Raw genomic sequence first — 13590 nt, forward strand, 5'->3', positions numbered from 1 at the left:
TCTACAAGGCTGAACATCATTTTACTTTTTTTAAATTTATTTTTCTTCAATTGCTTTATTTTTAAATTAAAAAAAAATTTCCCCTTAATGGAGGCACTGGGGATTGAACCCAGGACCTCATGCATGTCAAGCATGAGCTCTACCACTGAGCTCCACCTCCTAATCCCCCAGATATCCTCTTAAAATGCAAGTGGACCCTGCCCCCGTCCTGCCCCAAACTCTACCAGTGCATCTCACACCTGTGCAGCTGGTCCTGCTGCCTGAACAGCCTCATCTCCTGCCCCTCCACCTGGCCTTTCTTATAGTAACTATCAAGCGCTCCAAGCTATTTGCACATGCTGCTCCCTGTCCCCGAAAGTACATATCTCAACATATTTACTTATACAAGTGATTATTTTATCTACATTTTCCTCAATAGACAGAGAAGGCAAGAAATTCTTCTGGTTTGGTTGCAGATTTATCAATAAATGTGAAAGACAGGAGATCGTGGGTGGCTCCACATAAAATGAGAGACAATGAAAAAATGCAATTGTAATTGCTTTCCTTCTGAAATTGACCTCCTTCCTCTTGAAATTGACTGCCAGTCAGGAATTTTACCTCTCCTGAAGTACCAATGAGTTCTCTAATAGAATCTAAAAAAAATATTAATTTCCCTTTTTGCTCTGGTTGCTAGAAAGCTCAGAATTCCACTTAAATATGAAATACTATTCCTATAAAGACAGCACCTCTCTCTCTCTGTCTCTCTCTCTCACACACACACGCACACACATACATATACTTCCCAATATGGTTTCTGATCTCTCTGCCTTTTTCATGATATACTTTTTAGGTTCAGTCACTCAGTTATTTTTGAAGTAGGAAGTAATATTAATTAAAAATATATTAACAAATAAGTAAATGGGATAAATGGGATGTGCAGAGGATAAGGATGGTGTTAAATCACACCAATCACATAGGAGGTGCTCAATAAAAAATTGCCAAGTGGATGAATGAATGCTAAAGCACATCTCAAGGATTAGATATCTTCTAAATGCAGTTGGAAGCAGAGATGTTTTTCACAGACGCTTGGACAATAACTCTGCTTTCTCATCCCATCTCTCTCCCTCCACTTCCCAGAAATACTTAGCTGCTGCTGACTTTGGTCTAAGAAGGCATGTCATTTGTAAACATTCCCTTGAAGTCCAAAATTATTTGTCTTTATTCTTGTGGAATGTTGACATAAGCAGGCAATAGTATGGTAAGAACCCACTATATTGCCAAGAAAGGGAGGAGGGGGCTGTACATTGCAGGGTCCCTGACATCTGTGTGCCCATCAGGGGGCCAGGATCTGAGGCAAAGCTGAGCCGCAACGTGGTCCATCTGCTCTGGCTCCTCGTGGCCACCTCACCTCCTTGAGCTGCTGGATCCCAGGGAAAATCAACTGGACTGCAGATCAGCTGTATGAGCCCATCCAAGACCCCCTCCTAGAAACACAGCTCCACGACAATGTACGTACAAAGCAAAAACGAGAGGAAGAAGGTAATTAAAGCACTGCGGAAACACGAATAGAGATAAAGGCCAGGGGAGATGGCAGAAAAGGGATGACTATTTAAGGAGGGTGGGAATATCCACATCTTCTTTCCCCCTTTGCAGTTTTCTTTAGTGATATTTAAATTTGCCTTTAATTTGGGTCTTAGTAAGTAGATTTTCAAAAATCAACTGTTAATTCCCTCTACTCTCTTTTCTTTATGAATTTGACCTTCTCCAAAGGCTCACTGTAAAGATACAGAAGGAAATCTTTGCTCCAGTGCTGGGAATGCCAGGATCCCAGAGGCTGGAACCGGGACCTGACATTTGAAAGCCCCTGCTCCCCAGTATCTTTGGTCCTAAGTGTCTTAGTGAGTTAAGACTGTGAGAAAAAGGAAAACAGGAAGAATCAGAGAGAGGGGGAAAAAAAAAGTTGTCCTTGAGGATAATGCCATGAGAAATTTACAAGATAGTGACAAAGTGACTATCCCTTTGCAAAACAACTCACAAGATGAGGACAGAGCAGATTCCAGAAAGATATTGATTCCTTTTAAATGCAATTCTTCAATTATCCACTAAGCCTGGCTTTTAGTCCCTTATAATTTAAGTAAATGGCTGTTCAAATGTTCTTTTAAATTTTGTCTCTGTATTCTTTTCTTTTTTCCTTTAAGGAAGAACTAACAAGATTCTTGAAGTCATAAATATAATCACAAGATGAGCTTTGATGGGTTTGCAATGGAGTGTTTTTTTGTCTAGAATGAAGGACCGTAGCACATCCATCCATTAGGAACATCAGTTTATATCAATACTATTTTCTCAGTGCATGAGTGAATACATGTGTGGGGAGTATTCTCATTGACTCTCCACATTCCTGTCCCTCCTCTTTTTCTGTGCATTCTCAGTTAACACCAGGATGGTCTTCCAATTTAATTCACCCTTAGACTGAAGAATCTGAATTCAAGGTGGATGAATCCCAGCAGATATGACAAAGAAAAACACTGACAGATTTGATGACACAGAAATGTAAAATTATTGTGATTACATGGGCACGTGGAGGGAGGGTATAGCTCAAGTGGTAGAAAGCATGGTTAGCATGCATGAGGTCCTGGGTTCAATTCCCAGTACCTCCTCCGAGAATAAATAAATAAATAAACCTAATTACCTCCCCCCACCAAAAAAAACCAAAGGCATAGGACATCAAAAAGTTGTACACCAAATATAAGTATATTACATGTGTATTATATACATATATGTGTATATAATATGTATGTAATATATAATATTGCATAGGATGTATATTCTGTACATTGTATATATGCATATACAGCTTTACAAACAATAAACATGCAGAGGGGTTCAACTTCACTATTTAAATTATGCAAATTCGAGTAGGATACATTTTGTCTATCAGATTGGCAAAAGTGGAGAAGAAATGCAATAACCAGCATTGGCAAGGCTGAGGAAAAATGAGGCGTCTCATATGCTGCTAATGTTGGGAAGAGGGACTGTAAAAAATCACACTCTTCCCCAAGAGCACTTTGGCAATAGTTACCCAGGCCTTAAAAATCTGCTTGTCCCCTGAACCAATGCCACCTCTAGAAAGACAGCCCAAAGACTTTTTATTAGAGATGTACTTAAAGATTAATGTGCAAAGATGCTAAAGCAGGAATATGGATAATGCTTTTTTAAAAAAAAAAAAAGCAGTCCAACAAGAAGAAATTAGTTAAATAAATCATGCACCTCTTTGCTATGATATATCATGCAATCCTTAAAAATCATGTTCTAGAAACATTTATCAAGGCAGGAAAATAGTCATGATGCATTTTCTGGTGAAAAAAGCAAGCTCTAAAACCATGTTCAGAACGGCAGTTTCGTAGAAGGCTCCCAGTCCACATTTACACACATAGGCAGACAGGGGACTGCGCAGACAGGAATCAAACTGTCCACAGTGATTGCTTCTGGGTGGAGGGGATTGTCAAGATTTGGGGTTTTTTTCCTTTGCGTTTTTCTGGGGTTTCTAAATTGAATCCATATCTCTTAGGTCATTCACACACACACACACACACACACACACACACACACACACACACACACACTTTAATTTGGGGGGGATAATTAAATTTATTTATTTATTTTTAGAGAAGGTGCTGGGGATTGAATCCAGGACCTTGTGCATTGAAACCATGTGCTCTACCACTTGAGCTATACCCACCCCCGCCCCACACGTTTTAATTTTAAAATCCCAAGCAGACTCTACTCCTCGTGTTTCCTATGACCCAAATACAATGGCCCTTTGATCCGTCCAGGCTGCGATGGGGCCGCCAGCCGCCTTTTACACAAGGCCCAGCAGACTGTCCTCGTCCTGCCCACATGGCAGACAGTGAGACAGATTCGAGACTTCACCATTCAATGAGATAATTTCATAAGTTACAGGTTTATCCTCATGGGGGTTGAGTTGAGGTCACAGTTATCTATTATGGGAATTTCCACAGACAACGTACAAAATAAAATCCTGACAAAGGTCAGAGCATGGCGAGAGAGATAAGGGAGACGGACAAGGAACAGAGGCGGAGCGTGCCCAGCACCACCTCTGCACCTGACGTCCAGTCAATGAAATGCAGAGAGCTCGTTCGGGAAAGGGCAGGGCGGCCGTGGCCTGCGTGGTCTGGTTCCTCGTGGCTTTTCTCGCCAAACGGGAAAAATTGGGGAAGAAACGTACACCTACTGAACCTCAGCTCTGGCCAGCACCATGGCTGTACAGCCCACTTCTTGTTAGAAGCTGTCAAGAGCAGTGCTTTGGAGGCAGAAAGACCAGGGTGCACATCCTGGTCCTGCCACCTCCCACCTACGTGCAGGTGGCCTGTCACTTCCTCTTCCCGATGCTCAGTTTGGTCTCTCCAGGGGGGTTTGGTGAAAAGTCAGTGTGAAGCAGAGCTTCCGGTGGCAAACAGAAGACCCTCCATGTAGCCAAATTTATTAGTGTCCTCAGTATTATAAGTTCTTAAGCATCTTGTATGGGTGCGTGTTTTTTTTCACCAGGAAGAACATCACCTGGTAGGAAAATAGACCCCAACACACCAGGGTGAACACAGTAGGTGATCGTTCATTGTTCAGATTAATAGATGTGCCCTGTGCTTCAATGCATTACCTGCATGGCCAGTGACACACCCATTCGAGAGATGAGGAAATTGAATGGAGACGTTAACTTGCCCACCATTTGACTATTATCCCCATCACACTTTTATTGAAGAGGAATCTGAGAATCAGAGAGGATAAGAAGCTCATTTAAGGCCTGATAGGTACAAAGCGGCAGAGCCGGGCTTCGAACCCAGGGCGTCTGTCTCCAGAGCCCAGGTTCAAGCAGAGTGGGACATTGCCTGTCTCTGGTGTTGGGGTGATGGGCACATTCCTTCAAATCAACAAAATCTGAGCTTAAATCCCGGCTCTGCCACTTTCCATCTTTGTGACAACAGACAAGTGGCAAATTCTTTGCAATTTTGCAAAATGAACTGATGAAAGGGGTACCTGCCTGACAGGGCTGCTGGGAGGTTTAAGTGAATTTACACATACAAAGGTTATTACTGCTCACAGAGCAACACTAGGAAACAGATAACCTGTGTCAGGACAGAGAGAAGGAGGCCACTACCTGGAGGAAGCTGAGGGGAAAAGAGAAGGCTCCCCACAGGTGGGTGGCAGGCCTGCTGGGAGGATGCACTGGGGCCATGGGTGTCAAAGGGTGGAGAGAAACAGAGTCTTGTTTCAGGGGTCGGGGGGCATGTTGCTTGTCTGACCAAGTGTGGGTGGCACTTGGGAACAGCGGGAGAAAAAGACTGCGGGTAAATGGGGATCAGATCATGAGCAGCCGAACGTCAAGATGAGGAGCTCGGCCTCTGCGCCATGGGCTCCCAGCTCCAGTGCGAGGCACTAGGCAGGGCATGGCTCAATCAGATCCAGGTTTAGGAAGTTCACCCTGCCTCTGGGATGCGGAATGGACTGGTGGGCATATGAGCAAGACGGGAGACAGACAGCGAGGAGGCCTCGGCAGTTGGGCAGTGGCGATGGCGGGGAGGACTGGTCTGAGACCTGCTCAGGGAAAGGTCAGGCCCAGAGACCCTAACCTCACCAGAGCCGGTGCAGTCCCCAGTGGAGACCGTGGAGAAGAGGAGCAGGGCAAGGTTACTAACTTGGGAAATGTCCACGACTTGTGGGTGTGTGGAGAGATGCCATCAGAGGGTCAGAGATGAGCCAGTGCTTCCAGGGCAAATAAAGGTTGTTCTTAATACTGGAGAAGAGCTGAAAATAGAAATAAAATAAATAAATACACTAAAGGGAGGCACAGATCCTGTTTAGAGACAACATAGCTAGAAGATGGGTGAGAAGACGGACATTTGGAGGAAGAGAGGGAGGAATTTGAGGGCGATCTGAACATCTTGACCTACCCAGGAGACTTCAAATCTCAGGATCTGGAAAGACTCTTAGAAGGGGGAGAGTTGGGGAAAATCTGGGAGAGGTTTCGGGCCCTCCAGGAAGAAAGATGGGGGAGGCAGGAGAGAGATGAAGCAAAGGATAAAGGTCTGCTGGGTCCAGACACACCGAAGGACACCACACCCTCCATCTGGGGCCAGGAGGATGAAAATGGCAGAAGGGGGACCCCTCCCCAGGGACTTCTGCACGAAGCTTCCTTGCCTACATGGGAGGTTAATTTCTCATAGCTGGACAACTTTTCTTTTCCCTTCTTAATCAGAAACCTCTTAATGAAGCCTAGCACACCATTCCAGAAGTGGTTGAAATAAATTACAGGAGTTTTTCCCAAGTGCAGATGCCCATGTTGTCAAATCACCTCTTTCACCTGCATTAATTGCTTAAATGGGTTCTGGAAACAGCCAGCTCCTCTGCTGCCTCATCAGGGCCCCTGGGGAGCCCATCAGGGAAGGATGCTGGGGAACACAGCTGAGGATGCAGCTGATATGATGGAGGGGACAAGGCTGTCACATCCTGGCCTCTGGGCCATGCATCTGTCTCACTTCCCACATTTTTAAGGGAGGTCAGAACACGCGATTCCATCCAACCCCTGGGCTTGATTAATGCTGCAAAAAGGAAATGCAGGTACCAACACCCAGATAGGAGTAACGACTTTTTTTTTGAGTATTTATTTCTTTTGTTTTTAATATAATTAAAGTGTATATAATTTAATTTTTAATGATGGCTTTGTTTAATAGCCAGCTCACAAAATTCCTGGAAATTTTTTTTTGAGTAATTACATTTTTAAAGAAACTGTCTATGTGGGAATATTGACTACATTCAGTAAATGACTCTACAATTCAAGTAGCTATGACCGATCACGAGGGCCCTGAGTCCTAGCATTTCCTTCCAATGGCACTTTTTTTTTTTAACTAAACAGGCATAACAGAAAACTTTCAAAACCAAGCAAATGCAATCAATAATATTTTTCATCTCAATGTTTGCAGTGGGATCTCCAGGGCTTTATTTCTCAAACTTCTGATGTGCAGCGGCATCAGTGACCTGCTTGTGAGGACAGTGAGCCAGGCTCACTGGTGGGGGAGTCTGAGTCACAGAGAGACAAAGGGAGCCCTCAAGGTCACAGCCAAGTACACTGGTAGATGAACCCAGGTCCACCTCCAAAAGGTAGCTCTCGGATACAGACCTCCCTTCCCTTGATTATCCAATATATTAGCTGACCTTGTACATCTGGAATCGTGCTCCCAAACAGCTAAGGATGGGGACAGAGTATATCTGCCACTCTGACCAAGTCTTTATGTGGATAAATGGCAGGTAGGGCAGAGATGGGGGCAGGGATCCAAACCTCAGAGCTGTGAAGACTCGCCTGAGGGGGCTTGTTAATTCTCAGGCAAAAGCTACACTTGTGAATCAGCACTTCTAAGGCTCTGGGTATTTGGAAACGCCCTTTTGATGTCACTTTACTATGTTCCTCCCTGCAACCTGCAGCTTCGCAGTCCCGTAAAGAGGACATTTTGGGACTTGTTTATGGGAAGCTGATATATTTGCTTTGCATTCAAAGTTGAGAGGATGCTGATATTATGAAAACTCAGGTAGAGAGGAAAAATAACTATGAAACTGGCTGCCAGCTGAAGCAAAACCACAGCCAATTTAGCAGAAGGAACACAAATTCTCAAAGGGGGTAGGAGGCAAAGGGGATGAGACTGGAAAAGGAGAAAAAATAAACCCGTTTATGCATTCTCAGATAAAGCAATCTTTGAAGCATATGTGTGATTAGCAGGAACTTGGCCTTCACTCGAAATGTTGAGGTTTCCTGAAAACTGAACAGGGCTTTTGTTTTTGTTTTTGTTTGAAGGAAAAGCCAGAAGACATATCTCACCCAAAATTGTTCACTGATTGCTTCAAAATGCATAAATGATTCTATTTGGGCTTCTCAGACATAGTCAGGCTGCAGAAGTAGCCCACTTCTGGGACTGTGTGACAAACGAAATAACCGAACGGCCATGGGGGGTGGGGGGAGTCTCTCAGAGTGGCCTGAGGCTGCAGTGGACAGAAAACAGCTGTTGCCCGCCAAGTCACAGACCACACTTTTATTTCGAGGCCTTTCACTAAAATAGTATTTGAGGGTTTCCGACTTACCAAATGTTTTCGAACCTGTTAAGTCATTTGACCCCTACAGCCATTCTGGGAAGGGGGCAGGCAGGCAGTAGCTATCCCCATTTCACAGGTCCAAAGCTGAGGTTCAGAGATGCCACACGATCCACCCACACACAGCCAGCTTCCTGGTAAAGCACATACTAGAGCCTCTGGCTCCGCTTGATTTCTTCTATCCAGCCCCCACTACACTGCAATCTGCAGGTTTTTGTCAGCTCTCACCCTCAGGAACCAAGGACTCCTGAGCTCACTAGCACTGGGTTGGGAGTAAGATCAGTCCATTCGGCAATTATTATTTATTTATTAAAACACCTACTGTGTACCAGGCACTGTGGCGGTGCTGGGGTATGTGAGTGAGCAACGCAGATCAAATCTCGGTTCTCATGGGGCTTACTCAGAGCGGGGAAGTCAGATGATCATGAGTAAAATGTCCTTCCGGTAGTGACAAATGTGCTGAAGGAAATTAAAGCAGGGTAAGGGAATGGAAGGGTAAGGTGAGGTGGGGGTGGGCAGTGCCGCTGTGAAGAGGGTGGCAGGGATACAGAGGGCTGCAGATGTCACAGCACGTACAACACTAGCTGACCTGTGGCCATGGGTGGATTCATGTCCTCTTCATGGCTCCCTGAGGGCAAGGGCTGTGTACTGTTCATCTCTGATTTCCAAGTACTAGGCACGGGCTTGGGCGTGGTATAAGTGCTGCTCGGAGCACGTGTGGACAAATGACTCTGTCTGACGACACGCTAGGGGAACGTGCCACTTTCTCTTGACATGTAAGCATCAGACTCCCCACTTAGTAAAATGAAGGCTTTGGATGTTTTTTTAAAGGTTCCCCAGAGTGTCAGGCACAAACTTGTGCTGTCTGCCTGCCTTCCAGCAGGAGGCTGGCTTTGCCTTCCAGGAGGATGGCTGTGTGACCCTAGGGCTGGCTACCAGACAGGGAGGTAAGGCAAAAGGGTCACTTAACTCCTACTCCCAAAGGTGACCCTGGGCTAGTCAATTTCACCTCCTTGAGCATGACCCTCCTGGCTCCCCTGGGAGGGAGAAAGCACCTGACACACAGTAGGCACACACTAAGTCAGCCTCCTCTCTTCCCAATAGTGTTTCAGAAAAGCAAGATTGAAACACAAATGCACCGGCCCCATGGTGCTGCCTCCTGCAGCTGACACCAGGAGTGCATGGGAAGCAAATGGAGAGTCTGATTCCTGCTCTTTGCACCCTTTCCACCTGGAATGGAAGTGTCTGCAGCACAGGAGTCTTTAAAAGGCAGCCCCACCCCAGGACGCAATTAGAATTCTGTGTGAGCTCAGTGTTAACATCAGATTCTTGCTTGGGGGGTTTTGAAAAAGAATGAAAAAGAATCAGTTTTGAAAGATTTGTATTTCAGCCTCCAGCCACCTCCAGTCATTAAATGCCATTTCCTCTAATCAAACTCTCTGATCCTTGCCGGGCAGTAGTCTGGGGTCCCTAAGCAGTGGAGACCAAACGCCGCCCTTAGAAGGTCATCAAAGAATCTTGCTGGAAAGCCAGTTGGAGCCTAATCCCCCATGGACGCCTGCTTCAGTGCAAAGCCCTTTGAAGGGCGGAGGGGGGATTATGACTCGGAGGAGATGCACACGTGCGGCGAGCATGAGCAGACAGGCATGCGAGGGGCTGCGTTCACTTGACAGGTACGTACAGGCTGCGTGCCGTGTGGCTGGAGGCAGGCGGAGCTGGGAAGCAACAACACGCACACAATCCAATTGGTCGGGGGTTAAAGGATCATACTTATCCTTGCAGCTCCATCCAAATGATGAATCTATGGCAGGTAGTAAACAACTCCAGTTTGTCTAGAGGGGGTGGGGATGACAGAAAAACAAGAAGCTAGCGCTGGGGTGATTCTATATCTCTTTCCCGTCCAGCTTAAAGTCAGGAGGCAGGAATCTTCTACTAAAAATATCAATTCTGGAAAAAATAAAGGCATTCTCTTCCACCCTACAAAAATGCTTCTTTGATTTGAACAGTAAATAACCAGTAGAAAGAGGATTGTGTCCCACAAAGATAAGAACCATCATTTTCCAAAAACCTTGAGGATCTCCTTGAGCCAAATAAACATACAAGACTAAATTAAAGAAATGGACCTTCTCAAAGAACTGCATCACACTCTGGATCCAGCAATCAAACCCACATTCAATAAAGGTTTTATTAATAGTGAGCTGTCAACATGTCACTGCTGGCAGGACTCACAAGACCTAAGAGTGGGTGCAGGGCCAGAGGAAAGTCTGTGTCCCTACAAATACATTACCCACAGTTTCCAAATTGGAATACAGGAATGAGGCGGGCAGGAGAAGCTGCATTTCAGACACAAAGTTGGAAGCGTTAATAATTTGTAATGGCTTCAGCTAGCCATGTACAACAGGAAAATGACAAATGTGTCGTTTCAAATGTGATGGACCAAATACAATAACTTATATTAATACAGACAGATTCTTTCTGGCTTATTATGTAAAGGAAGGGAGGGTGTGATAACGCTAATTAAATAAAAGAGCCAGCCACTATTTTAAACTTCTGGAACGTTTCAAAGTCTAATATGCTCCTCAGAGGTACCCGAGGGGATACAGAGACTGTAGTGAAGCTGTTAATTTTTATCAAGATGAAACACACACATCCATATACACATCCCAGCAGCACACGGATACCCCACGTCCTGCTACCCACAGAATCAGGGACTCAGAAAGCAAGCAGGTAAATCAATTTGATTTTGAATGCTCCCAGGGTGGTGCTGTGCATGCCACAATCCTGTTGTCTTTTTCTCATTTACTCTGGAATGGCACAAGGGTTAGTGTTCTTGGGTTGAGGGACAGCAATCAAGTTCTTGTCAGCGCAGTGTGCAACCCATCAATTTCTTGATTTAGTAAGAGGCTACACAAGAGTGCCAAAATTGTTGTCTCCCAATCCTTAGCCAACTTTCTTTGTCTTAAATGAAAGCAATTCCAAAAGAACAAGAAAACACCAGATTAGATGTTTTACATGGCTTCTGTGTAGTACATACTGAGCAAATCACAGGATGGGCTGGAGGGGATCTTGGGCAGCCCCTGGCTCATCCACCCTAGGACCCAGAGAGGGTCAGTGACCGGCTCAAGGTCACACAGCAAACATGCAGCAGAGCCCAATGCAGCATCCCTAGTCTGTGGACTCCTTGGCCAATTTATCAAGCATTTTTGGCTGAAAATCTTTGGAACATCTACTTTATTATTATTGTTATTAGCTTGGCTCCTGTTCATTCAAGATAGACTTTTCAAAAATCAAAAGTTTCAACATAATTGCGAATAGTAAATGGCTTGCCTTATCTGGACCCATCACTGCTGATTTAGCAAATAGGCTTCAAGAGAGGGATGGGAGCCCCACCAGACAGAGGATAAAATCCTCACTGAACTCGCCGCAACAATGGATGCTTGATTTGTCAGAAAGAGAGAAGAGGGAGAACCTTTGTGCGTATAGCCTCCTCTGTTCACGGAGAGGAGGTGATCTCTCTGATTAATAAACCTTTAAGTAATTTGATTCTTAAAATTTAATTTTCTTTATACACACACACACATACACACACAATGAATCTCTCCTTTGAGAGTCTCAGAGGATCTTTTTCCCCTTTTTACCTGCAGAAGAAAAATAAAGATTTTAAGATTGAAAATATACCTCCACAACAGCCAAAACATGACAACAACCTAAGTATCTATGGACGGAAATGGAGAAAGTAAAGGTGCTATAAATTTATATACAATGAAATATTATTCAGCCATTTTAAAAAAAGGAATTTTGCCATTTGTGGTAACAGAGATTAACCTGGAGGACATTATGCTGAGAATAAGCCAGGCACAGAAGGACAAATACTGTATGATCTCACTCATAAGTGGAATCTTAAAAAGTCGAACTCATGAAAGCAGAGAATGGAATGATAGTTGCCAGAGTCTAGGGCATGGAGGAAAGGGGAGATACTGGGACAATCTTCCAGTTATAAGATGAGTAGATTCTGGGGATCTAATGCACAGCATGGTGACTGTAGTTAATAGTTCTGTACTGCACACTTGAAATTTGCTAAGAGAGTACATCTTAAGTGTTTTTACCACACACACACACAAAACTATGTGAAGTGATGGATATATGAATGAGTTTAATTACATGTAATCATGTTGCGATATAAAGGTGTTTCGAATCATCACATTGTATACCTTAAATAATACAATTTTTAACTTGCCAGTTATACTTCAACAAAGCTGGGGGAGGAAGCAAAAAACAACTAAATAAAATAAAATTGAAGAAGGAAAAAGAAAACATAGCTACTACTAAATGCCATGTGGTATCCTCGAACACAAAAAGGACAGAAGCAGAAAAATTGGTGCCATTTGAATAAAATCAGATTTTAAAAATCCCTGAACTGTAGCTTATAAAGAGGGGTCAGAAGTGGAGAAATCCTGGTTAAGGGCAGTTTGTACCTAGTAGAGAAGCCGGGGCCTCTGTGGGCGTTCAGTTAAGGACCTGACACCCTTAATTGTGTGGAAATGTGTCAGGAGCAGCTGCAGGTGTTCTAAGCTGTCCCTGAAACCGCCCACCCCTCCTGCCAGCCCAGGCGCTGGGGAGAACGTAGAGAGGAGGTTCCGCCTCCTCCGTTTTAAATTCCAGCCACGCAAAGTCCATCTCCCTTTTCCCCTGGAGTTAAGGTGACACAAAGCAGCACTCGTTTGCCTGTTGCTTCTGAAGGGTCCAAAGGGGCGTGTTCCAGGCAGGTTACGTGGCCGCATAAGCCGGAAGGAAGAGTGGCAGGAGCTCCCTTGGCCTCAGCAGGAAAAGTGACAGGGACAAGGGGCTGCTCCGCTGGCACTGGCTCGCACCCGTCCAAGGGCAGTTCTCCTGCGATCAACCCCTCCCTCCAGCAAGGATAGTCCTGAAGCTTCAAAATCAATGCCGAGAGAGTTTAGGTTTGACTCTGGAAGCAACAAGAGTAAATAGACAAGCTAAGGCCTGATGCTGCTCTGAGTGGGGTCGCAGCACCTCGGCGTATTCGGGAGGTTCAGACAGAGATGCAGAGTGCCATTGACGAAATGAGGGAGGGCCTCATGGAAACTCACGGAAAGAAAGCCAAGCAGCTCCAGCCTTAGAGGCATGGCTGAGTCTGGGATGGGAACTGAAGGGAGACTCCATGTTTTTAATGTCCAGGTTACCTGAGGCCTTTCCCAAGTCTATCACCTTGTGATGATTAAGTTACCCGAGTCCTTTTAAATTGCCACTAAAATGGAATCCATGTTTATAAATGACCATTTGGATCAAGCATCTTTTCAAACATAAACTTATCATGTGGAAACTCCAGACCTTTTAGGGTCAAAGGCTAATGGACGATTTCTTTATAAATACATGGAGTGTCAGACAAAGGGAAGAGATTGACGGGGGGAGGAGACAGAGAGGAGGATGGATGCCTGG

General features: G+C 44.8%; 1 protein-coding gene and 1 non-coding gene across 8 annotated transcripts in view; both read right to left on the reverse strand.

Moving 5' to 3' along the window:
• The window catches only part of WHRN (whirlin), an 80112-nt gene that overhangs the window by 63696 nt on the left and 2826 nt on the right, over positions 1-13590 (reverse strand). The window lies entirely within an intron of this gene.
• Positions 89-160, reverse strand: TRNAV-GAC. Its single transcript has one exon. It is a non-coding gene; the product is annotated as a tRNA-Val (tRNA).

The sequence above is a fragment of the Camelus ferus genome, chromosome 4 (assembly GCF_009834535.1).
Source record: "Camelus ferus isolate YT-003-E chromosome 4, BCGSAC_Cfer_1.0, whole genome shotgun sequence".
In the NCBI taxonomy this organism is placed as follows: Eukaryota; Metazoa; Chordata; class Mammalia; order Artiodactyla; family Camelidae; genus Camelus; species Camelus ferus.